Source organism: Tursiops truncatus, chromosome 5, assembly GCF_011762595.2.
Source record: "Tursiops truncatus isolate mTurTru1 chromosome 5, mTurTru1.mat.Y, whole genome shotgun sequence".
In the NCBI taxonomy this organism is placed as follows: Eukaryota; Metazoa; Chordata; class Mammalia; order Artiodactyla; family Delphinidae; genus Tursiops; species Tursiops truncatus.
The window spans coordinates 64,637,432-64,662,563 of record NC_047038.1 but is presented as its reverse complement, the minus strand read 5'-3'; the positions used below and the strand labels follow the sequence as shown (position 1 = coordinate 64,662,563).

At 41.0% G+C, this 25,132-nt stretch overlaps 1 long non-coding RNA gene across 1 annotated transcript in view; it reads left to right on the top strand.

Annotated features, from left to right (window-relative positions):
* LOC141278774 (uncharacterized) overlaps nucleotides 1–24,649 on the top strand; it is a 51,656-nt gene extending 27,007 nt beyond the window's left edge. The window contains exons 2-3 of the long non-coding RNA XR_012331969.1: nucleotides 5,567–5,670; nucleotides 24,392–24,649. This is a non-coding gene — a long non-coding RNA (uncharacterized lncRNA). The remainder of the gene's footprint in view (nucleotides 1–5,566; nucleotides 5,671–24,391) is intronic.
* The last annotated feature ends 483 nt before the right edge of the window (nucleotides 24,650–25,132 follow it).

Sequence of the window (25,132 nt, the reverse complement as noted above, 5' to 3'; positions counted from 1 at the left end):
GAAACATAATGGTGGCATCACTCAAATGCCTGACAAAATGAAAGTGATCTCTCTTCATCCAGTAATGAAAGGAAAGTTCAAGAGAGGTGAGGAAACAGATCTTGATGCATTTTTGGACTTTGCATTTCCATGGAAACCATCAGCACACAACCTGTTGTCTTTAGAGAGATATTATATTACAGATGCGTTTTTATGGCATAGACAAATTGACTACCTCTAGTAATTTAAATTCTCTTAACCCAAAAAAGATGGATTCACATAGTCATGGTGACGAGTTAAAATTATGGCTCTCAGAAGGAATTTACTTTTTAAAAAATGGTTGGTTTGACTGTATATATATATGTGTGTATATATATGTATGTATATATATGCATGTGTATACATATGCTTATTTTAAATAAGTGTGAATGCAGAAATGCTTTTAAAATATACTCCACATCATTTTAACCTAAGCACAATAGTTTAATTAAGATTGACATGCAAAGTACAATGTTATGAAAGAAAATGTCATCATCTTTTCTGAGCAGGAAAGAGGCTCTAACACAGTATTCATCCGTCATTTGCAAGCGTGAGGTTACTGTAAATCTAGAGAAGTGGCGAGACTGGTCTACTGTTTCTGGGAAAAAGGGTAGGTGGGCACAGGTGAAATCCCAAATGAAAATTCTACAGCAAGTAGAATTAAGTGATCTGTATGTCTCTTCCCACACATTAGAAAAGACTTGAGATTTATCAAAGAGAAAAATCTAAAATTGCCTTGGGTGGTTGATTCTGAGAATGAGGCAACCTCCTGTTCTGAGTAACCCTAACATGAGGTCTCAATGTTCAGTTTCCAAAGGGTCATCATCCAGTCTGGGACTGAGCCACGGCCTTGGCATCTTTATACATGTGTTTCATGACTAAGAAGTTCCTCTGCAGGATGAGGATGGGAAAGAGGGTGGAATCCTATCAGCAATGTAGGCCTTGGTCAGAGCTGTGCCTTGGTGACAGGAAGAGTAAAACTAAACTGCTGAAATAAGGGTTTGAGTTTACGTGTGAATTTCAAGCGTCTGTGATAGTCCCATCTGCATAGCATGGAACTCTAACGTGGCACACCTTGCTGAAACTAGCAGGTTTGCAAGGATTTCTTTTCTTTTCTTTTTTGGCTGCACTGCACAGCATGCAGGGATCTTAGTTCCCCAACCAGGAATCGAACCTGTGTCCCCTGCAGTGGAAGCGTGGAGTCTTAACCACTGGACCACCGGGGACGTCCTCTGCAAGGATTTCCGAGCAATGAGATGCAGCTATAGGTTTCTCCCGTTTTGCCAGTTAATGTTTGCTCTGGTTGGGAGAAGATTGGTGTGTATCTGGTGGTTCTGACTGTGTCACTTGTGGTCATTCTGTCCTCTCCAGAGCTGAAAACCTCACTCTTCAAACCTGCCCCTTGGTTCCTGGTTGTTCATATGTTCAGCAGCCTATGGATCCCATTGTCTTCCATGCATGTTTTAATCATGCAACACATGAAGCTTGTGAAATGGAATATCCACATTATATAAATTGCAATAATAAGCTCTTGATAGATTTCTACAAAATGTATGTCAGTAACTTCCTTCAACGTCCTGAGACATTTTACAAAGAATCATTGTCAGCGTTTCAGAGAGAAAGAAAAATGAGATAGTTATCTATACTATTTCTCCATTCTAGTATTGCATGTGCCTGGAAGCCAACCAGATTTCTAACAGGGTTTAAAATATCAGCCAGAATGTACTGAATATATAGTAGAGGCTAAGGTTAAATTTCCTTTGGTTTACTTAGATAAACTGGGCTTGGGGTTAGCTTGGGGGAGGGAAGGAATCACTGGTGTAACAATATAATTCATTGCCCTTTAATAAATCTTTTCTTACTTTCCCCTTCAATTTCTGCTCTTCTACGCTTTTTATCATATCCAGAGAGGCAGGCAATAGTCAAGTCTATTAAATGGCATCTTGTTTGAATATGTTCTAAAATAAATTACCATGAAAAACATTAGTCATCAAATCGCACACATTTCTCTACACCATGAGAAAATATAAATGAAGCAATTCGAGTTACTTTATACTCTCCCTAAATTGAATAAAGATGTGGAGTTCCCCAATGAGAATGAATTTGCTTATATCAGTCCCAAACAGCATCACTTTGTTTGAAAGTCAAATGGACAAGGATGTTTTCTATTTGATGAAAAACAATCTCTACACTTAAGTTGCAAACAAAGCTGCTAAGTTCCCATGTCACTCCTGGACCCATTTGAGTTTTCCTGGAAATGCTCCAGATTCAGCCCAGCATGACAAGAAGCACAGGCTTCTGGGACACTTCTTGGGCCACATCTGTAGCTGAAAGAGCTCTTCAGAACTCTCTGCACCTGTCTCCCTGCTGATATTGGCAGAAGCAGAGCCATAATTGCTGAAGCTCTACAACTCTTAAAAAAAAAAAAAAAAGGCTTTTGGTAATATCCAAGCTCCTTCTCTTCTGCCACACTCCTTCTCTTTCTTAAGGTCTAGGAGCTGCCAGTGGTCAACTAGCCCAGCTCCCTTCCTCCTCTGCGTAGGCTCCAGGATTAAAATCCTGCCATCAAGGAGTTCACATTTCCTCGGCTCAGGAGAAAGAATCACCATGATCCTGTGCTTTTAAGTCCTGATGAAGTCTAACTACCTTCTTATATACATGGCTTAATTATAGCAATGAATTTTATATGTGATTGAGGTGCCATGACTTCACCATCATATTTTGAACATAGACGATTATAGTTTATTGTTTAATTCATGAGAATAAAATGATGTAAGTTTTGTGATTATAGACATATGGACCTGGGTGGGGTACTCAGGGTAAGTCCCCTGCCTCAAACCAGAAATGGACATTAGCTGTCTTTCAAAGATGGTCTTTGTTTGTCTATCCCTATCGACCTCAGAAAAAATATAAACAAACAAAAAGCTGGATACATTTTTAAACAAAAGAGACTGACTTTTCCTCCACATTCCTTATCCCAGTGACTCTCCTTGGGAAAAAGAAGAGGCAGTGACATAAATCTTATCAACGTTTCTTCTCTTGGTGGAAGACTTTCCTTAAAGATAATTTAGTTGGATCCCTCTATTCAACAGATGAGGGAAGGGAAGCCCAGAAAGTCTCAAGGAATTATAAGTGTTTGACAGAGAACTGACACTGGAACCTCAGACTCGCTATGTCTGTCTAATCCAGTACTTTCAGCATTGTTTCACCATGCTTCTGAGTCATTAAGTCACCTGTGGGCACATGGGCAGAATTGTACATGCAACATTTTCAGCCATTCCCTACAGGCCTCTGGAGTGTAGTCTTTGTGCTAAAATAAAATCTGTCTTTTCTACTGTTTGCACAAGGCCAGTACAGGTAGATAGGCCATACTTTCCCTAAGGCTGTAGAATATTTCTGCGCTTTGAGGAAGTCTGTGGCCAGGAGAGAGGTGGGGTAGGGCAATGGTTTTCAAGTGCTTTCACCACAGTAAGAAATACATTTCATATTGTGACAAATCCCAAATCACATGACTATGAAGATGCAAGTATATGTATACAATGTAACTGAAATAAATTCCACAGAAAAACACTCGCCTTTATTATTTCAATGAATTCAGCTCTATTATATATATATATATATATATATATATATATACATATATATACACACACACACACACACACACACACACACACATATATATATATATTTAGTTTGTGACCCGCTGAATAGATTTCATGTCCCTTTCACCCTTTCATGAACGGAACATGAGTCTGGAGCTTTCAGCTTGGTTGGTCTCAGCATGATCAAAGGCCTTTCCTGTCAGCATGTCCATGGGTGTGTCCTAGGAGAGCAGATGCTCTTTAAGAACTGGGCTTGTGTCTCCTCTTTCAAGCTGCTGAACCATCTTTTGGGTCCCCTCCCCATCTCTCTTCCCAAATAGGAGTGATCAATAAATGGTTTCAGGCCAACCTGTTCTACTCTATGCTGTGACCTTGAGCAAGTCACTTAAACTCTTTGATCCTCAGTCTCCTGATCTATAAAATTAAAAAAAATTAATTCCATTTCACAAGGCTATTGTGAAAGGCAAAAAATATATTAAATGAGAAACTGCCTTCTCAACTTTAAAGTAAATGTTAGGCATAATTATAATTTTACCTATAACGCTGTAGGCCGTGACACGTTAGAATTAAATGTACAAAGACATAGTGAACTGAAGCTCTGGGAGGTTTCCTGATGCTTCTGCAACTCTCTGGTATTTAATAAACTAACAAACACATTAATATATTCTAAAAACAGATTATTAAATCTATCAGTATCTATATAAAGTTATATGTCGTGACCTAACAAACCGTCTTAAAACTTATTGACTTAAATTCATAGAGAAAGAAAGTACAACGGTGGTTACCAGGGCTGGGAAGAAGGAGGAATGGGGAGTTAGTGTTTAATGGGGACAGAGTTTCACTTTGAGATGATGAAAAGATTCTGGAGATAGATCATGCTGGTGGTTGCCCAATACTGTGAAAGTACTTAATGCCACAGAACTCTGTACACTTAAAAATGGTTAAAATGGTAAATTTTGTTATGTATGTTTCACAATAGAAAAGAAACACAATGACTTAAAACCACAACCCTTTTAGAGTCAGGATTTGGGGCAGTGCTCAGCAGGCTTGGGTCACCTTTGCCCATTGTGGTGTCTCTTGGGACAGTTCACATGGCTTCATTGACCACTTTGATGCTGTCTCTTAGCTGAGATGCCTCTGTTGTCCACATGGCTCTCAGCCTCTGAGGCTTCTCAATACCTGTGGCCTCTCTCTACAGCTGGACAGCCTGGACTTCTTTACAAGGCAGTTGGGTTCTGAGAGAGAAAGCAGAAGCTCCAGATCTCTTAAAGGCTTGAAGTCCCAGGAAGTTGCTTCCATCCTATGCTTTTGGCCAAGTCAGCCATTATGCTGGCATAGATTCAGTGTGGAAGGCGACTGCACATGGCATGAATTCAGGGAGGCATGGTACATGTAGAACCATTTTCTAACAATCTACTGCAGCCTCCATGCCACATTGGTAGCATCTCTCCCTGCTCTGCTTATCTTAAATTCTGTTCTAGTGCAATTTCTACATATTAGCAGTGCGTGTGGTGGGTAAGAGGATGGACTTTTGCAGGAGGCTTCAAATGTTGGCCCTGCCGTTTGTTGGTTCTGTGACCTTTGGCAAGTTATTCACTGTATCTGTGTCTCAGTTTTCTTATCTGTGAAATGGGGATGGCAATAGTATTTATCTCATTGTGCTGTAAGTATTAAATGATGAATCTGAACTGAAAACTTAGTAACAGTGCCTGGCACGAAGTAAGAACTATGTAAGCATTTGCTATTATTGTTACTGTTGTTTTTGTCTATTTTGTTATAAAACAAATAGGGTGATACGGTGGAAAAGGTAGTATTTAGGGCTAACTAAGGCAGAAAGGCTAGAAACTTGCTTAAGTACACAGGACCTCCCTGCCTCACTGTTCTCACTTACATCTAAATCCCTTGCTGACATTTAAGCCTCTTTCCTTTTGTTCTGCCCACAGGAGACATGGAGAACAGCTGATCAATATCTCCTCATAATAATCCCCTGAACACCTGAAGACAGCTGTGAGCGCTTAAAGATTTGCTGAGGCTAATCTGAACACAGGTAATTGAGTTGATGATATGTTCAAATGCGCATAAACTTGTGCCCGGGCACAGCTGTGAAGTAGTAATAGGCACCTCACACTTCCCTTGACCCCCTTAGGAGCTGGAGTGGTGGGTCTTGTCTGTATGCGGTTAGAGAGTGAGTCTCCTCTTTCTGAGCAGAAACCTGGAGCGGGTTTCTGAGGAGGACAATGCAAGCAGGGCCTGAGAGGCGCCATGTGTATGGCACTCTGCTGGTTCAAAAGAAGAGCTAAACCCAGGAACCGATCATGTTGAGCAGTTAATTAGCACCTCCTGTTTATTTCAGTGAGTTCTAGCGGAGCTCACCGGTGGACCTAGTGCTTAATCCAATAGGCACTTTTCAACCCTCAGCTTCCTAGACAGCACTGTCATATTTGTCATCCTCTCCTGTTTTGGAGTGAGGCAGAACATTGTGGGGTTTTTTCAAGTATTGGAGCCAGAATGCCTGGATTCTAGTTCTGGCTCTGCCACTTACCAGCTGCATGACCTTGTACAAGTTACTTGGCTGGTCAGTTTCATCTTCATCCTCATCTTCATCTGTAAAATGGGTTTGACAATAGTTCTAAATTATTGCGTTCTATGTATTTATTTATTTTATTTATTTACTTATTTTGGCTGCTTTGGGTCTTCGTTGCTGCGCTCAGGCGTTCTCTAGTTGCAGCAGGGGGGCGCTATTCTTCGTTGTGGTGCGCGGCCTTCTCATTGCAGTGCCTTCTCTTATTGCGGAGCATGGGCTCCAGGCGTGCAGGCTTCAGAAGTTGTGGCACACAGGCTCAGTAGTTGTGGCTCACGGGCTCTAGAGCACAGGCTCAGTAGCTGTGGCGTACAGGCTTAGTTGCTCCGCGGCATGTGGGATCTTCCCGGACCAGGGCTTGAACCCATGTCCCCTGAATTGGCAGATGGATTCTTAACCACTGCACCACCAGGGAAGTGCCAGGGTTCTTGAAATATTAAAAAAGAATTTTTTTTTCTTAGCACAGTTGGGGAGCCATGGTAAGGATTAAAAATATTTTTTAAAAAACTCTTCTCCACTGACTTCTGGGATAGTGGCTCTTCTTCTGCCTGTTAGACCACTCTTTCTATGCCTCTTTGGCCGACACTTTTCTTTCACTCATCCATGAAAAATTAGCAGTTCCCCCAATGTCCTATCTTTGACCCTCTACTCTTCTCATTTTGTGTAACCTCCTGTATGATTCATGCCCTTGGTCTCAATTACTATCTGTACACTGATGTTTTGAAAACCTTTATCTCTAGGCTCCCTTTTCATTGTAGAGTATGTCTATCTGGATAGTCCAAGGCTCTTTAAATTCAAAAGGTCTAACACCAGGACACCCACCCCTGGCTATGATGGAGTAGAAACTGGTAACAGACTAGCCATCCCACCACTTTAAAAAAAAAAAATCACTAAGGTGAGCAAAATACTTGAGTCAGCTGTTTCAGGCAGAGCACAAGTTTGTAATCCTTAAGAGAAATCCAAGCGGTGAGGCCCAGAATCACTATGCCTCTTTATCTGGGGGCTATTTCCCAACCAAGAAGCAATGAGCTGAGGTACCAGCTAAGCTGAGCAGACAGAGATTGGGGTCTGGGGCAGCTGAGCAACTCTAATCTGCAAGGTAGGGCACTGAGAGAAGGGAGCTTTGCAGAGGGAGGGCTCCAAAAATCCTGTGAGGATCCTCTGTGGGTGCTTGGCTAAAAGCTGGTTTGCACATGTGTAAGGTGAGACTATGCAAGGATTACCAGATACCAACTTCTGTGGGGTTGAAAGCTGAGCGGGGTTATTAGAATTCAAGCAGTGATGAGGGTCATTGGAGTGGTGGCACAGCCTAAGTGGAAAGCCACATTAATACTTTGTTAATAACACCTCAGGCATCCAGCTGGGACACCAGAAAGAACACATTTTAGAAGTAAGTATAATGTTCTAAAGTAGTATTTCTCAGATAACTGTTCCTGGGCCAGTAACATTAGCATCACCTGGAAATTTGTTAGACATGCAGTTGGAAATACTAATTCTAGAGTCCCACCTCAGATCTACTCCATCAGAGACTCAAGGGAAGATGCCTAGAAATGTGTTTTTAACAAGCTCTTCAGATGATTCTGATACATGCTAAAATTCGAGAACAACTGCCCTACAATAGAAGACCTACAATAGAACTGCCCTAACAACGCCTAACACCAAGCTTGACAAGATCACAGGAGAAACAGCGTGAAGGCTGAGTGCACTAAGTCAGAGGGCTTGGGAAGATAGCTTGGACTTTCCAAAGATCTACCCTAAAAAATGAAAGCAAACAAACAAACAAAAATGCCTACACAAGTTCAAAGTGGCCAGACAATAAGTGAACTGCCTACTAAAACAAAAATCAAAACTTTTCAGAGGAAAATAACATACTACAGAATCCATGATTTCTACAATGCATCATCTGTAGCCTTAAGTATGACAATAAAAAATTACTAGACACGCTTTTACATTGGGACTTGGGAGCTGCTCTGTGGCGCTAGGAACAATGGTTTTCAGTGTAATGGAGCTCTTATGTGGAGAGCCTAAGCTTTTTTTAGATGCAAAGGAAAATTTCAAAACATACAGGAGAATATTGACTGGAAAATGACTTGGTTAAAACCTGACGATCTTACCAGCATCCTGCAGGTCGATGAATATTAAAGAAGCTAGGGATGTCACTGGTTGATGAGTAGCTTCATTTTGAATGAGGGGTCGCTGTCTGCCTATTGAAAGAGGCCAGTTTGCTGTGAAGTTCCTAAGGTGTAAACATTTCTGGCTAGTGCCAGATTTGAAATTTACTGTGTTGTATGAAAAACTGGTGAACAGGAAAACCTCTTCATTTTATGGATATGGAAAGAGAACAAAAATCAAGACGGATTATATTTTTTAATTTTGAAATTGATTTGTAAATAGATTTCTGAACCAACATCGGATCTAGATTAATGCATCCATAAGAGTCAAGCCATTTCTATTTAATCATGTCACTGCCCTAGAGTCATAACCTGTTAACCAGTATATTACTTTCTAGCTCCGAAACTATTTTTAATGGAAAATTCTTTTTCCGTTATCCAGCCTTGTAATTAAATAATTTTGAATGAATGTTCAGCCTTTGGTCGCCTCTCCGGATTTAAAATGCATGATTGTAATTACAGCCAAGTGAAAGTTTATAATACTGTGGGAAAATCCTTAGTAAGGTTTCTAGAGAGAGATGACTTGGTTTGGCAATCACAAGAACGGAGGATATGGAAAACCTTGGCTTTGTGCAGGGTACTAAGTATTACCGAATTAATGGAGGTGAGAGCATAGTGGAGAGACAGGATCTATTACTGGGGTGAGGGGAGAGAAAGCCAGGCATCAAAACAATCAGTATAATTACTAGCTGAATTATGGAATATTTAGTCCTAGTGTAATAGTAATATGAAAGGGTATTTATGCTAAAAAATGGGGAGGAGTAATGCTGAAAATTAAGAGAGCACAACATAACAATCAAGAGTCATGAGGGAAGGTTACTGATAAAATCTGGGTTAAAACTGGTCAAACATTGTACAGAATGGATTAGTGTAAACAGTAATAGCATCTGATGTAACCAAGGTGGTTAGGCCCCATGCATAATCATTTTCCCTAAATAGCTACATGAATAAATTGTTTCCAAGCCCGTATTTAAATGTCACAGTCAGATGCCAATATTCTTGTCATCTTGTAATAAACTCTTTTTCTTTAAAACAAACATTACTAGACACACACACAAAGGAAAACAAAAGTAGAAAATAGAAATCAACCCTAAAATTACTCAGATGTTGGATTTAGTAGACAAAGACATTAAGTCAGCTATTATAAAGATAGTCAAAAAATCAAAGGCAAATATGTTTAAGATAAACAAAAGTATGATCTGAATGAGTAAATAAGTAGGGAATAGATAGAGAATCTTGAAGATGGGAACTATAAAATAGCAGCGTAAACCCCAGAACTTTTCAAAGTAAAACAAGATAACACAATTCACTAGTAGCTTAACAGCAGATGGAAGATGGTAGAAGAGTCAGTAAACCTCAAGATTAATCAATAGAAATTATCCAATTTGAAGAACAGAAAAAAAATTGAAGGAAAATGAATAGATCCTCTGAGACCTGTGGGATAATATCAGATGTATGTGTAATTGGTGTCCCAAAAGGAGACAGTGAAAATGGGACAGAAATATAATAGAAGAAAAATATTCCCAAATTTGATGAAACCGTCAACAAACCTCCAAAGCTCAGTGAACCCCAGGCAATATAAATACAAAGAAAAACTACCTAGATACATCATTGTCAGGTTACCAAAAAATATAAAAATAAAGAGAAAAATTTGAAAGCAGCCAGAGAAGAATAATGCATTACATATGGGGCAACAACCATATGGAGGTGACCAGCTTCTTGTCAGAAACTGGAGAGAAGACAATGGAATGACAACTTCAAAGTGCTTAAAGAGTCCATCACCAAATTCATTATCTTTCCACTTCTCACTGTGCTCATCATTCTCTAATCTCCATTTGAATTACTGGTCACCGTCCATTTGACTTTCCAAGTCAGAAAATTGGGAATCATTCTAGATACCTATTTGTCCTCTCTCCTTACATAATTGCCCAGCAGATCGTTTTGATTCTACTTTTAAAATGTCACTAAACTAGTCCCACCTGTTCATCCCCGTTTCTGTTGCTTTAAGTCGGGCTCCTGCTAGCTAATCTTCAGAAGTCAGATTGCCTGGGTTTGAATTTTGCCTTACTAGGTGTAACTTTGGGCACATTCTTTGACTTTTCTGAGTCTCAGTTTCCTGATCCGTAAAATGGGAATACGTAATAATAATAATAAACCTATCTGTGGAGAATTTTAAGATTGTACAGAAATTTTTTGTGTCGCCTCCATAACAGTCCCAGGTGAACTGGGTTATGCTACAGTTACAAACATCCTTCAAATCTCAGTGACCTACAACTGGAAGTCAATGGGGGCTCTGCTATCTGTTGTTCTCACTCTGGAACTTGGACGAAAGGTGCAGCCACTACGTGGAATACTGCCAGATGCCATGGCAGAGAGAAAGCAAGAGCCTAACAAATTTTGTTCCAGTTCTTAGTTCTTAAAGACTCCTAGTTTTCAAAGCTTCTTCCATTTCTTTGGCCGAATTAGGTCACACGGCTGGCCATATCCAACTTCAAAAGCAGGTCAGAGCAAGAGGGAGGAGAAATGGGGATATATGTATATGTATAGCTGATTCACTTTGTTATTCAGCAGAAACTAACACACTATTGTAAAGCAGTTATACTCCAATAAAGATGTTAAAATAAATAAATAAATAAAATTAAGTAAACCATTAAAGGAAAGAAAAAGAAAAAAGCAGGTCAGAAATGTGCAGTTTTATTCTATGCTCAGAACAGGATGTGGTAGTAATTAGTGCTGGTGTCTGAATATTTCTGGTTCTCCTTTTGGACTCATGGTAGGGTTGCACTTCCCTTCTCCCCTGGAGTTGGTTATGGCCATGTGACACTTGGGCAGAAGCTTCGAGAGCCTATACACAATGAACCACGCTCCCTGCCTACAGCTGGGATGATGATCCCCCCTCACTGCTGTGAGGTATATATTGAGATGAAGTCTCCATTATCCTGGGTTTCTTTGTGGCTACGAGGAGCATTGCTCCCTGGCCAACCTGCATGGCACATGTGGTAGAAGCAAAGAATTATTTTGGTTGTTTTATGCCACTGAGACTTTGGGGTTGTTTCCTGTCACAGCATAACCTAACCTGCCCTGACTAATATACTACCTTATAGAATCATTGTGAGGATTAAATAACTTATGTCATGGGCTTAGCACAAGGTTAGCACTCAATATATGTTAGTAATTACCATTCTTGCTTGAACTCTCATACTAACCTCATAACCACTGGTGTCTGACCCTGCCCCATTTACTCCATCTACTCCATTGCCACCAGAGAGATCTTCCTAAAATGCTAATCTGATCATTCACTTTCCTATGTGAAATCCTTCAGCTTTCTCCTGACTTTGATAAAACCTAAATTCCCTAGCAGGGGTCTAGAGTTTCCATGGCCTGGACCCTGCCTGCCTCTCCAGTCTCATCTCCCACTAATCTCCCAAAGGTCCCCTGGGATGCAGCCACATCGGGCAACCAGTTCTTGTTCTGCTCTTCTTACATTCATGTCATTGCAAATGCTGTTCCTTCTGCCTGGAATGCCCTTCTTTCCCTCAGTCCACAAAGCAAACTGCTTATCGTTCTTCAAGACAGCTCGAAGATCATCTCCTCTATGAATCTACTCTGATACACTCAGTAAGAGTTAGCTATAGTCCTCTGTTATGCACTAATTGTTTCCTTGTCTATTTTCATTAGACTGTAGCCCTGAATGGCAAAGATTTTGCCCACTTCTTTTTTGTAGCCCAAGTGCTTAGCACTGTGCCTTCCATGAGCCAATTATGTGTTTAATACCTGTTTATTGAAAGAGTGAATAAATGACTATTCATTGAAATACTGTTTCTAATACAATTCATTAATTAGGACACACCAAGGTGGGCAAAGTTTCCAATTTTTCTTCTTAGACATGACAGGACCTAAAAATAGGAAAGATTTTCAAAATAAAAGCAATGCCAACTAAGGTAATTTGGAATTCCATATTTTTTATTCTGAAAATTCCAGGACTCATCTCCAAATTCAGTTCCATGGTTGTCACATAAGTGGTAGGGTAATGTAATAGGTAGAGGTGATAGCTGTTACATGAAATGCTTATTTTTTGACATTTTGAATACCTGAGATACATGACAGTATTTTATATGACAATATTTTTATATGACAATATTTTATTGACAATATTTTTGTCAATAAATTTGACAAATTTATATGACATTTATATATGACAATATTTTTGATATAATGAAAATATTTTATATGACAATATTTTTGATATAATGCAAAAACAAACCATCAATAGATAAAATACCTCAGGAATATACATCTAATTAGTATTCTATGGGTGCACTTTCTTTTACAAATTGTAGCCTTACTAGCCTTGAACATCTGCAGTCACTTTTCTGGTAGGATTACTGCCCTTTCTATGGCAGACACTTACTATTCCTTTAATCTGCAGCTTCCTTGAGAGTTCTTTATTGTCTCTCTTACTAAGAATGGTAGCTTTTTTCTGTTGAGTTTTCAGAACTTTTTACCTCCACTTCCACCATAAAATTCATAACCATTACGAAGGGTATTGTTTGAGATTTTTCCAACAAAACTTTCTCTTTCTGAGTCCATGACTTGATTTCTATGGGCCATAAAAATTGCAGAACGCTTATATTGCCCATTACTATCAAACTAACATAGTTTTGCAAGGCTGAGGTAGTCCAATAGCAAAATTTCTAAATAAGAGAACTCTAAAAACCAGACTTCCCTGGTGGCGCAGTGGTTAAAAAACCCACCTGCCAATGCAGGGGACATGGGTTCGAGCCCTGGTCTGGGAAGATCCCACATGCCACGGAGCAACTAAGCCTGTGCGCCACAACCACTGAGCCTGCGCTCTAGAGCCTGCGAGCCACAACTACTGAGCCCACGCACCTAGATCTCCTGCTCCACAACAAGAGAAGCCACCGCAATGAGAAGCCCACGCACACCGCAATGAAGAGTAGCCCTCGCTCGTCACAACTAGAGAAAGCCCACGCGTAGCAACGAAGACCCAACGCGGCCAAAATTTAATTAATTAATTAATTAATTTTAAAAAGAGAGAACTCTAAACACCTAAGAAATATATCTCAAAGATTTATAAAGATCAGATGGAGCAGAGGTTGAGGTGAGGAGGGCATGCAATAATCAGTATGAAAAGGAATCTTGAAACGTGGGTATAAATCGACCCGTGTGTGGCAGAGTACAGGGACCCAGAGTGACTTGGAGAAGGTCTTCACATAGGAAACTGCCTCTGCAGGTTACGTCTTCAGAAAAAAAGGAAACATGGCTAATGAAGAGATAAGTGTAGCTCCCAGTCAAGGAAAGGTATGACTCAGAAATGCAACACTTCTGAGAAAAAATGTGGCACCACCCACATGGGCTAGTCTTTAGACCTGGGAGTTGGTGTAACTGCACTTAGCAGATGGGAGGAAAGAGAAGAGCAGAAACACAGTTCTGGGACAGGAAAAGGACATCGCCAAAAATACTTATCTCCTCTCATACACCAGGGTGTTTTGACCCTCCAAAGACAAAAATGACTTCAACCATAGGGACTTCCCTGGTGGTCCAGTGGTTAAGACTCTGTGCTTCCACCACAGGGGGCGTGAGTTAGATCCCTGGTCAGGGAATTAAGATCCCACATGCTGCATGGCACGGCCAAAAAAAAAAAAAAAAAAAAAAAAACCAAAGGCATCAGCCGTAGTTGGTGATTTCAAACAGGAAATGTAAATTCCACAAAGAGAAAGAATTGGAGCAATAGCACAACCGTGTCAGCAATGGTGGGAAAACATATGTCACGTTGACTGAGCTGACATTTTAAATTTATTTATTTATTTATTTTTGGCTGCACTGGGTCTTCGTTGGTGCGCGTGGGCTTTCTCTAGTTGTGGCGAGCGGGGGCTACTCTTCGTTGCAGTACGCAGACTTCTCATTGCGGTGGCTTCTCTTGTTGCAGAGCACGGGCTCTAGGCGCAAGGGCTTCAGTAGTTGTGGCACGTGGGCTCAGCAGTTGTGGCTCACGGGCTCTGGAGCACAGGCTCAATAGCTGTGGCGCACAGGCTTAGTCGCTCCACAACATGTGGGATATTCCCAGACCAGGGCTCGAACCCGTGTCCCCTGCCTTGGCAGACGGATTCTCAACGACTGCGCCACCAGGGAAGCCCTGAGCTGACATTTTAGGTTCAAATAGTCTGTGGAATTGTGAAGGGGACCCATCCAGCGTTTAGCATGTTGTGTCTATGAGAAAACATGCTCTCGGTTGAAAATGAGGCTGGAGTACAGGCTATTTCTCATTTGTGGCAGTTTGTATCCAAGTAGCCACCTCTTTCAAGTGCATAACATCTTTAGCAGAATATGACTAGTCACGCAGTGCAAAGGAATTGGCAAATTAAACATTTAATGGTCACTGAAGAGAAAAGTCCATTTTTATTTTTATAAAGAAACCAACTGCAGAGATACAAGGAACAACAAAAGGAATGTAGTTACTGAAGTCAGTTCTTTCTTGGACTGGGTCTGAAATACTCTGAACATATGGATTGTTTATTATTACTGTTTATTAGTTGTAGTGAAACATGCTTTAGAGAAAGACCACATCAGATCACATAATAAAATTTTGTGATTAGCAAGGAGTTCCCAACATTCATCAATCCAGATTGATATTGTAGTTCTTGGTCTTCCATTTCCTAAACTTGCTTCAGATAATAGACCCGGGGATCTGATCATTCTTTGTTATTTCAGATGAAAATGAATGAACAAAAATAGAAGTAATGGTCTGTGTGGAATTATTTGCTGGCATTAAGTTAGGGTTTCAAGGAGAGGGACGTATCTGCTCCCTGTGTTGGGTATCTGTTGTCTCTGTGGTAGCTTGAAAAGCAAGTCAAATATTATGCTGGTCAAGACACACGTCTACCCAAGTGTCTTTGTATTTTCAAGTTAAAATGAAATAACTTTTCCCAATTTTAGAAAGAGATAAAAGGCCATCTTCATTTTGAGTGATATTACCTGAAAACAGCAATTTTTAACAGATATCAAAGAATCCCCCAATTGTTTCAAAGAATATCTGAAACACCAAAAGCTGAAACCACTGGATTAGATTGGGATTCAGGAGTCTTCTGTGATAGAGAACTAGGCCAAGTTGAAAATTTTTTGCAAGGAGGACCAGAGATTAAGGAAGTCCATCTTCAAAATATATTTGAAAAGCCTTAAGAGCATGCCGGTGTAAGAAGTCAGCAAATTGGTGAGACTGAGGATTAACAGCTATACAGGATGGTTGGTTTAGTAATGCTCCTGAACTCAGAGAGTATTTGTTTCTCTGACTCATGTGGGTCAACCAGAGGGCGGTGTACAGGTAAGGTGGGGGAAGGGATGATGGTATGTAGTTGTTAATACCACATTCCTAAGTTATTATTGATTCTATAAACTTTAATGATTATGTATAATTTATCTTAAAATTTCAAATAATCTTAAAGCAGGAAATGAGATTTTTATATTGATTAAATAAATGCATAGGTTAAAATGTACCAAATGGTACTTGAGGGCCCTCATTTAGACTCCCTTTTGCAGAGTTCACGGTAGCCCTTTCAAATAGATCGGTCATGATTCACAATACTTACAATCATTTAAACTATAATCTCAAGAGAAATGATAAAATCAAAGTCTTCCTATCTAACCCCTAGTGACTCTCAATTTTTACTCTATAAGGATTTCTGTCCTTTCTTCAAAGTATCCACCATTGTTAAGGGTGAAAGGGACATAGCCAACATCCCAGTGGTCCTTTTCTACAGGAGGGTGAAGTCTGTCTGCTTTCAAAGTACCAGCTACTTCTACCACTACACCCTGTAACTGTCCAAAAGGAAGAGTATAGTCAGAGCAAGCTCCCAGAATACGTAATCCCTTATAAAACATGTTCAACTGGAGCACAGACCCTTTCAAGTACATTGCATAGCTCCCTGGTGACTTATCTGAATGCTCCACTCAAAGCTTACTCTGTATGGCAGGGTCAGATTGAGACTGCAAAACTGTACAAGTGTGCTTCCAAGCATCTCCACCAAAAACTTCCACTGAGCCATGCAGATGATCTGGTTAGATCACCAGTCTTTGGGCGGGTATCATGACTTCCTGCCTTAAATGTATGCCCATCAACCTTTTGGGTTTCATTGCCATTCCCACCCAAAGAGGCCCTTACACTGTCAGAAAGTTCTAGATCAATTGTCCCCAACCTTCTTCTTTATTAAAATCTCTTTATTAGCATCAACACATTGTAACTTTATTTGGACTTTTATTGAGTGAGAAAACTACATAACTGCAAAAAAAATTACTAGCTACCTAAAATTGAGAATTAACTTATTAATCAACATTATCTATAGGTATTTTAAAAAATAATAGTTATATATGAAATATAGTCAGTCTTCAGGCAAGACTTGAAGACCTGTTTTACTTCTCTTTTGGTTGCAAATAACAGAAACAAACTCTGGCCAGATTAGATTAAAAGGTTCCAAGGAAAAGATAAACACCAAGCCGTGGGAAGGGTCACGGTCAGTGGCAGTTCATGGCTTCATTTGTCTAGTTGATGACAAGAGTCAACTCATCCCAAAGAGTTACATCCTCCCAAAAGGGAGAGATCTTCCAAAATTTACTCAAATTCTATAGCTTTTTTTCCGGAAGATCACACAGTATTAGTTGGCTAGGGCTGCCATAACAAAATTCCATAGTCTGTGTTGCTTAACAGAATTTTTTTTTTCATAATTCTGGAGGGTGGAAATCCAAGGTCAAGGTGCCAGCAGGATTGGTTTCTCCTGAGGCATCTCTCCTTGGCTTGCAGATTTTCACCTTCTCATTATGTCCTCACATGGTATTTTCTCTCTGTGCACATCCCTGGTGTCTCTTGCCCTTTTTATAAGAACACTAGTCATATTGGATTAGGGTCACCCTTGTAATCTCATTTAGCCTTAGTTACTTCTTTAAAGATCCTATCCCCAAATACATTTACATTGGGGTGGGGGGGTAGGGCTTCAACATATGAATTTTGAAGGGACACAATTTAGTCTATAATAGACACCATATCTGTTTTTTTCTCAGTAGGACTTATAAACTGCCATTGGCCAAAAGCACAAGAATCCCACCAGGTTGGGCACCTTCTTTTTTTTTCTTTTTTGGCCATGCCTTGTGGCTTGTGAGATCTTAGTTCCCCAACCAGGGATTGAACCCAGGTCCACAGCAGTGAAAGCCCACGTCTTAATTACTGGACCACCAGGGAATTCCCTGGGCACCTTCTTAAGTAGGTAGGATTAAACAATTTTGATAACTCAGAGGTGAACACCAAATAAGCACTGACCCAGGAATGTCACACTTTACAGGAACACCTCCTGGCAGATTTCAGTATTGCTAGTTCACTAGCTGCTCATTTTGAAGTTCCAATGAGCAAGGGGTTCCATGATTAGCATATCTAGGCTGCTGTATGGAATTTTTAAAATATCTGTGGAATCATCCTTATAGAATAGACTCAAGACCAAATGGAGATAGTACATTTTTTGACTTCCAAATTAGGGAAAAGCAAGGAAACACTACATGTTTGGCTGCTTTCAACCAAATTCTTTCTTCAAATGACATAATATCATTCCTTACAGGTTTGGATGCCACTGTCATGGGAAAAAATGAGGGAGGTAGGGAAGAGTTAGTTACATGTTATTCAGTGAAAACTGGAATTTGAGCAAAATCTTATCCGGAAAAGAAAGAAAAAGCATTGAGACTTAGACGTTTTTGTTTGTTTGTTTTTGCGGTACGCGGGCCTCTCACTGTTGTGGCCTCTCCCGTTGCGGAGCACAGGCTCCGGATGCGCAGGTTCAGCGGCCATGGCTCACGGGCCCAGCCGCTCCGCGGCATGTGGGATCTTCCCAGACCGGGGCACGAACCTGCGTCCCTGCATCAGCAGGCGGACCCTCAACCACTGCGCCACCAGGGAAGCCCGAGACTTAGAGTTTTACCAAACTTCCAACCAACTTGGACCATGATCCCAAACAAATACCGTTGACCTGTGAATAACTCGGAGATTAGGGGTGCCAAACTTCTGTGCAGGTGAAAATCTGTGTATAATTTATAGCTGGTCCTCCAGATCCCCGGTTCCTGGTTCCTCCCTATACACAGTTCTTCCATATGTGCAGTCCAGCATCTGCGGATTCAACCAACCTCAGATAGTGTAGTACTATAGTATCAATATTTACTATTGAAAAAAATCTGCTACGAGTGAACGGAGCAGTTCACACTTGTGTTGTTCAAGGGTCAACTGTACATGACCTCTCAGATCAAAGACACATTTTCCAAAAACTGAAAAGCCCTTACCAAACAAGTTGAAGGTACAAAAAGATCTAAACTACAGCTATATATAACCCAATATGTAATATCTATAATTCAAACCTTATTACTTTAAAAAAGTATGGATTTTTATCTGGGCTTACAGCTTCTTTCTCCTCTAATTATGTGCCGAAATAAACAGAGTTGTTCATATTCCGGTACATAAAGTCACTTTTATAGTATTGCCTGCTATTAATTATCACATGAATAGTATCAAAGTATAGTATTACCTGGAATGAGTAGTTTTAAGTATTAGTCCAAGGAGGAAAACCTCTTTCACCAACTAAATGCCCTGGCAAACACTGGCACCTCCCAGGCACAGGCACTGCTGCCTCTCAGCAAGGAACAGTCAGTCCCAGGGGTGCCATATTGTTGAACGCAGATAGATAATCACCAGCAGAGAACAGAATACCATGTCCTCACCTGTGTTAAAAACAAATCTGTGGGGCTTCCCTGGTGGCGCAGTGGTTAAGAATCTGCCTGCTAATGCAGGGGACACGGGTTCGAGCCCTGGTCCGGGAAGATCCCACACGCTGTGGAGCAACTAAACCCATGCACCACAACTACTGAGCCTGCGCTCTAGAGCCCGTGAGCCACAACTACTGAGCCTGTGTGCCACAACTACTGAAGTCTGCACGCCTGGAGCCTGTGCTCCACAACAAGAGAAGCCACCACAATGAGAAGCTCGCGCACCTCAACCAAGAGTAGCCCCCGCTCACTGCAACTAGAGAAAGCCTGCGCGCAGCAACGAAGACCCAACGCAGCCAAAAATATAATAAACAAATAAATTTATAAAAAACAAAACCAAAAAACAGATCTGTGAAAATGGTCTACTTGATATATTATCGTGTAAATATTCATACTGTAGTCTGTGTATAGACTATCTTAGGAAGATGTATGAGACTATAGTATCAGTATTGCTTCTGGGAGCCCACTGTCTGGATGCCTTGGGTGGGAGAAAAACTTAGTTTTTATTGTTTATCTTTTCGTACCCTTTTAAGTTTTGTAGGACGTCAAGTATTGCTAATTCCAAAATAAATAAATAAACCATAATTTGAAAAATCCATGCCACTGTCTGATAAGAGAGTAGGTTAGGCTGGGGGTGAAGAGAGAAGCCTTAAGTGACTCACTTTTGCTACTCAATGCCAGGCCCTACTGTGAGCATTTTGTAAATATTTAATTCAGTCCTCACCACAGCCCTATGAAGTAGATGCTCTACGGGTGAGAAAACTAAGCACAGAGAGGTTAAATAATTTGCCCAAGGCCACATTGAAAGAATACAGCAGAGACAAGATTTGAACCCTAGCAGCGTGGCTCCAGAGTTTATGCTCTTATGGATGCTGTGTTGTGCATCATGATGTCATGATGTGAAAACTATGCCTTGATCATATCATATTTAACACAGTCAACCCCAATATCCTGAAATTAATTCAGAACCCCATCCCACCCCCCTTTTATTTTTTCTGGGCCTTCAGTAATGTGCAGAGGCCATTCCTTCTTCATTTTTAAGGTGACAGAACTTAAGTCAATTCCCAAAATTCAGTTGGGTACTATAAAAGCCTGAGCTCAAAGTCCTGTGTTGATGAACTCCACCAAAGTACATAGGAAGGAAGAGGAAGAGGCAGCTTTGCCAAAATTATTTAATAAGGGAGGGAGAAGTATTGTGTTGGCCAAAAAGTTCGTTCGGGCAATATCTTACGGAAAAATCTGAACGAACTTTTTGGCCAATCTAATAATATACTCAGAAGATAAGGGAGGAACTCAATCTTTGTCTTGTTAAATTAGATCAAATAGAATTTCCAAATCATCACATCAATGCTCCAATTAAAATAGAGATCACTTATTATGTGCAAAATACTATTTTAACATCCATAAATATGAGAAAGATCGTAATAAGTATTTACCATGGACAATTCAGTCTCGTCTTATGCTTGATTCACTGAGTAGCTCAGATACTTATCTGCTCCCTGCACCAAAGGGGTCCTCATGCGTTAACAGTGGCTAAATTGATTGTCTACTATTTTACACACATACATTATCTCTAATTTTCAGGGAAATTCTCTGAGCAAAGCATTTGTTGTAGGCAAAATTTTTTAAGATGGCCCCCAAAGCTGTCTCGCCCTAACCCCTAGAACCTATGAATATGATGAGATTTCACTCTGGTGATTATTTTATGTTATATGGCAGAGGTGACCTTAAGAAAGGGGGATTATCTGGGTGGGCCTGATCTAAATACACGAGCCCTGAAAAGCAGTTAGCCCTTAAATGGGTGAGAGCAGAAGTCAGAGACACTCCAAGTGTGAGAAGGACTTGATGTGCAGTGCGGGTCTGAAAGATGGAGAGGCCTCGGAGAAGGAACATACGCGCCTGAAAGAGCTGAGAGAGGCCTGCAGCTCTCAGACCTACAACTGCAGGGAACTGAATGCTGCCGGGAACAGAAAAGCGCTTGGAAGAGGACCCTGGGTTCTAGGTGAGACACAGCGGATGGATACCTTGATTTCAGCCTTGTGAGACGGCCCAGAGAAACCAGTTATGCCACCCGGGACTTCTGACCTACAAAACTGCGAGACAATAAACAGGCGTTGTTCCAGTCCTCTAGATGTGTGCAAATTTGTTACGCAGCAGTAGAAAACTAATATACATTAATATCTCCCTTTTACAGAGGAGGAAACTGAAGCTGAAAAAAGTCAAGTAAACTGGTTAAAACTATCTTGTGGGGAATTCCCTGGCAGCGCAGTGGTTAGGACTCCGGCTTCCAATGCAGGGGGCTTGGCTTTGATCCCTGGTGGGGGAACTAAGATCCCGCAAGCCGTGTGGCCAAAAAATTAAAAAATAAAAGTGGGACTGTGGTGAGGACAGGGTTTGACTTAGGCTTGACTTCCCAGCCAGTTCACCTTTCTCGCTCACGGCCATACCACATACAGTGGGGGAAGCTGACGGCCCTGCCCACCCGCTGCTGAGTAATGTGTTAACCAATCAGGAGCCACGGGGGTAAAAGGAATAAAGTTCTCTCTGGCTGAGGAAAGGATGACTCAGATTCTTATTTTTAGAAACCAACATGAAAGTATTGGCTGAACAATAGCTAGGTTTTCTACAGAGATCTTGATCCGTGGGCGTGGCCTCCACTATCTGCTCTATTGAGATGTATTAGTTGGTCTCCTTTTTTAGCTGCAAGCACTAGGTGACTGATTTTCAAAGAAGTGGAGCTGAATGGATTTAGACAGATTAACATTCTAACAACAAGAAATGGGGGAAGAAGAGCGAATCCTGCGGTGCTTGCTAACGTATTGAAACAGATTCAATAAAACCCCCCTCTCCAAGGCCTAGCTTTGTAAATATTTGCGTTATAAAGATATGTCAGTTTAAAAGGGAGTAGTTTCGAAGAGCAGTTGCCAGCAGGATCTGGTCCCAGCTCCCTATGTGACCTTTCTTCCTCCTTCCGGCTTCCTCCACTCCAATCACAGGGGCCCCTGGGCATTCCCTAGAACCTGCCAAGCGCTATGCTGCCTCAGGGCCATTGCCCTTCTGTAGTCCCTGGCCTGGAACGTTCTTCCTCTAGTGCCTGCCCTGAATTCACTCAGACCACTGTTCAAGTGGTATCTTACTTGAGTGTCTTTCCCTGACCATCTTATTTAAAGCATCTGTGCTCCCCGCCTGTCACTCTCTCCTTACCCTGCTGTATTTTTCTTATAGCACTTTGACCACCTGAGACTCCTTACACATAAAAATATATTTATTTGTTATCTTCTGTCTCCCACACTAGAATGTAAGCTCTAGGAGGGCAGAGAGGATTTCTTTGTTATATTCTTTGCTGCATCCCCAGTGTCCAGAACAATTCATGGCATATAGTGGACAGATATTTGTTGAATGAATTAATAAATGAGGAACAACAGCATTGCATCTGTTTAAATAATTTGTCTGGGACTTCGCTGGTGGCACAGTGGTTAAGAATCCGACTGCCGATGCAGGGGACATGGGTTCGAACCCTGGTCCAGGAGGATGCCACAGAGCATCTAAGCCCGTGCGCCACAACTACTGAGCCCGTGTGCTGCAACTACTGAAGCCCTTGTGCCTAGAGCCCATGCTCTGCAACGAGGGAAGCCACCGCAGTGAGGAGCCCGTGCGCCACAACAAAGAGTAGCCCCCCCGCTCTCTGCAACTAGAGAAAGCCCACGCACAGCAATGAAGACCCAATGCAGCCAAAAATAAAAAATAAATAAAAATAAATTTAAAAAAAATTAAATAATTTGTCACTCCTGAGGTATCTCTGCATCCACTTTGTTTTCTCTCTCTTTTAAAGCATTTGCTAACATGTTCGATATGGAACAGATACTTGATTGCATGGTTATACAAAATCCAGAATAAAAAAAGATTGAAAACCAGAAACAGACTAAGAATGAAGTTCTTCCTTGCCTTTCAATAGTTATGTGACCTTGGAAAAGTCAACTATTGCTCTTGGCTCCAGACATCTTATCTTTTAAATAGGGATAGAGTCTTTTTTTTTTTTAAATTGAAGTATAGTTGATGTACAATATTATATACATTACAGGTGTACAACATAGTGATTCTCAACTTTTAAGGTTTATATTCCATTTATAGTTACTACAGAATACCGGCTATATTCCCTGAATTGTAGCACGCAAATTATAGAGTCTACTTTGAAGGACCAAAGCAAATGGGATCTAGAGGTTTCTTCCTACACTAAGATCCTTTGAAATTTGAATTCACTTGGTAGAGAAACAGGAAATATCGATTTTAGCTTTCCCAATGTTAAATGTACACTGAGTATGTAACTTAGGACACGTCCTTTAACCTCTCTAGGCCTCCAGAGAAACAAACATTTTTTTGAGGTCAGATCTTAGTCACCAGCAGGGGTGGAGGTGGTGCGGAGCTGGGTCAACCAGATGTCCTGGTGTTTGCAAGACCTTGATCTCTGTCTCTACAGGGCATGGGTCCACCTGTTGTTTGGTTGGGGTGAGGCTCAAGACTGAAATGTTGGTTCAGTAAATATTATCTGAGCACTTGCCATATGCTATGTGCTGGAGGATACCACAGTGAACACTGCAGACAAGGTTCCTTTCCTCTTACATTCTAATGGTAGGAAACAGATGATAAATAGGTAAATTATAAATGAATCAAGACAAAATGATAAGTTCTAGGAAGGAAGCAGAATGTTATAATAGAGAATAGCAGATAGGAACTATTGGGTTAACTTGGATCAGGAAAGTCCTTTCTGGAGCATTTAAACTGAGCTTTAAAGGATAAGAAAAATCCAGCTACAGGAAGAGCATTCTAGGCCAAGGGAAAGGCAGGCCTAACCAGCAAGGCCTTGAGAAGGGAAAGGGACATTCTAGGACCTGACAAAGGCCAGTGTGCAAAGGGTGTAATGATTGAGGGGACAGTGGCATGAAACGAGGCCATGAGGCAGGCAGGAGTCACTTCCTGTAAGGCCTTACAGGCCATGCTTAATGTGACCAGTCACCCCTATTGCCCAGAACTGAGGAGTTTCCTGGGATGCGGGACTTTTAGTGCTTAGATAGCAAAGTCCTGGGCAAGACACGGGATGAATTGGTCACCCATGGTAGAGGGTTGTACTCTAACCTGTCTGCAACAGGCAGCCACTGAAGGGTTTTAAGTAAGGAAATGATATGTCTTGCCTTCTCTTTTCAAAGGTCATTCTTGGCTTTTGTGTGGCAAAAGGATTGGAAAGGAGCTAAAGATGGAAAAGGAGGAGGCCAACTAGCCAATTATTGCAATCCTCCATGCAAGAGAGGATGGTGGATTGAAATAGACTGGTGGCATTGAAGATGGAGAGATGTGGATGGATGGAAGACACATTTTGGAGGTAGAATGAATAGGACTTGGGAAAGTATGTTAGTGTTGGTGAAGTGAAAGGAGTTAAAGATAACTCCTGGGCTTCTGATTTTAATAACTAGGTAATGATTTTTTTTCAGAGGGAAATCTGAGAAGGACTAGATGTGGAATTTGGTGGAGGACAGGGATGGAGGTATCTAGAGCTCCATTGGGAGGAAAATGTGATATTTGGAGTGAAGACACTCCTATTGTTGATGTTCAAAGTATTTTGTAAGCAGTAACTAATTAGTTCTCATAACAGTCATTCTGAGTTGTTAATTACCGGAACCCCATTTTACAGGCTCTGGAGAAGAGCAAGTGTCAGTAATTCGCCTAGGGCTAGAGCAAATTAAAGAAGTAACAGCAGCACCAATTAATACCTGGTAGTCCTATGCTCTGCCAGTCTTTTAAAAGAGTAACTCTTTTGGGTAGGGTGAGTAACTCAAATGGTATTTTGGAAAAGAACGGCATGGATTTTGAGGTTAATAGACCTGGAGCCATGTTTTGGCTTTGCCCCTTACTGATGTGATATGGGCGCATATGTAATAATATCCTTGAGC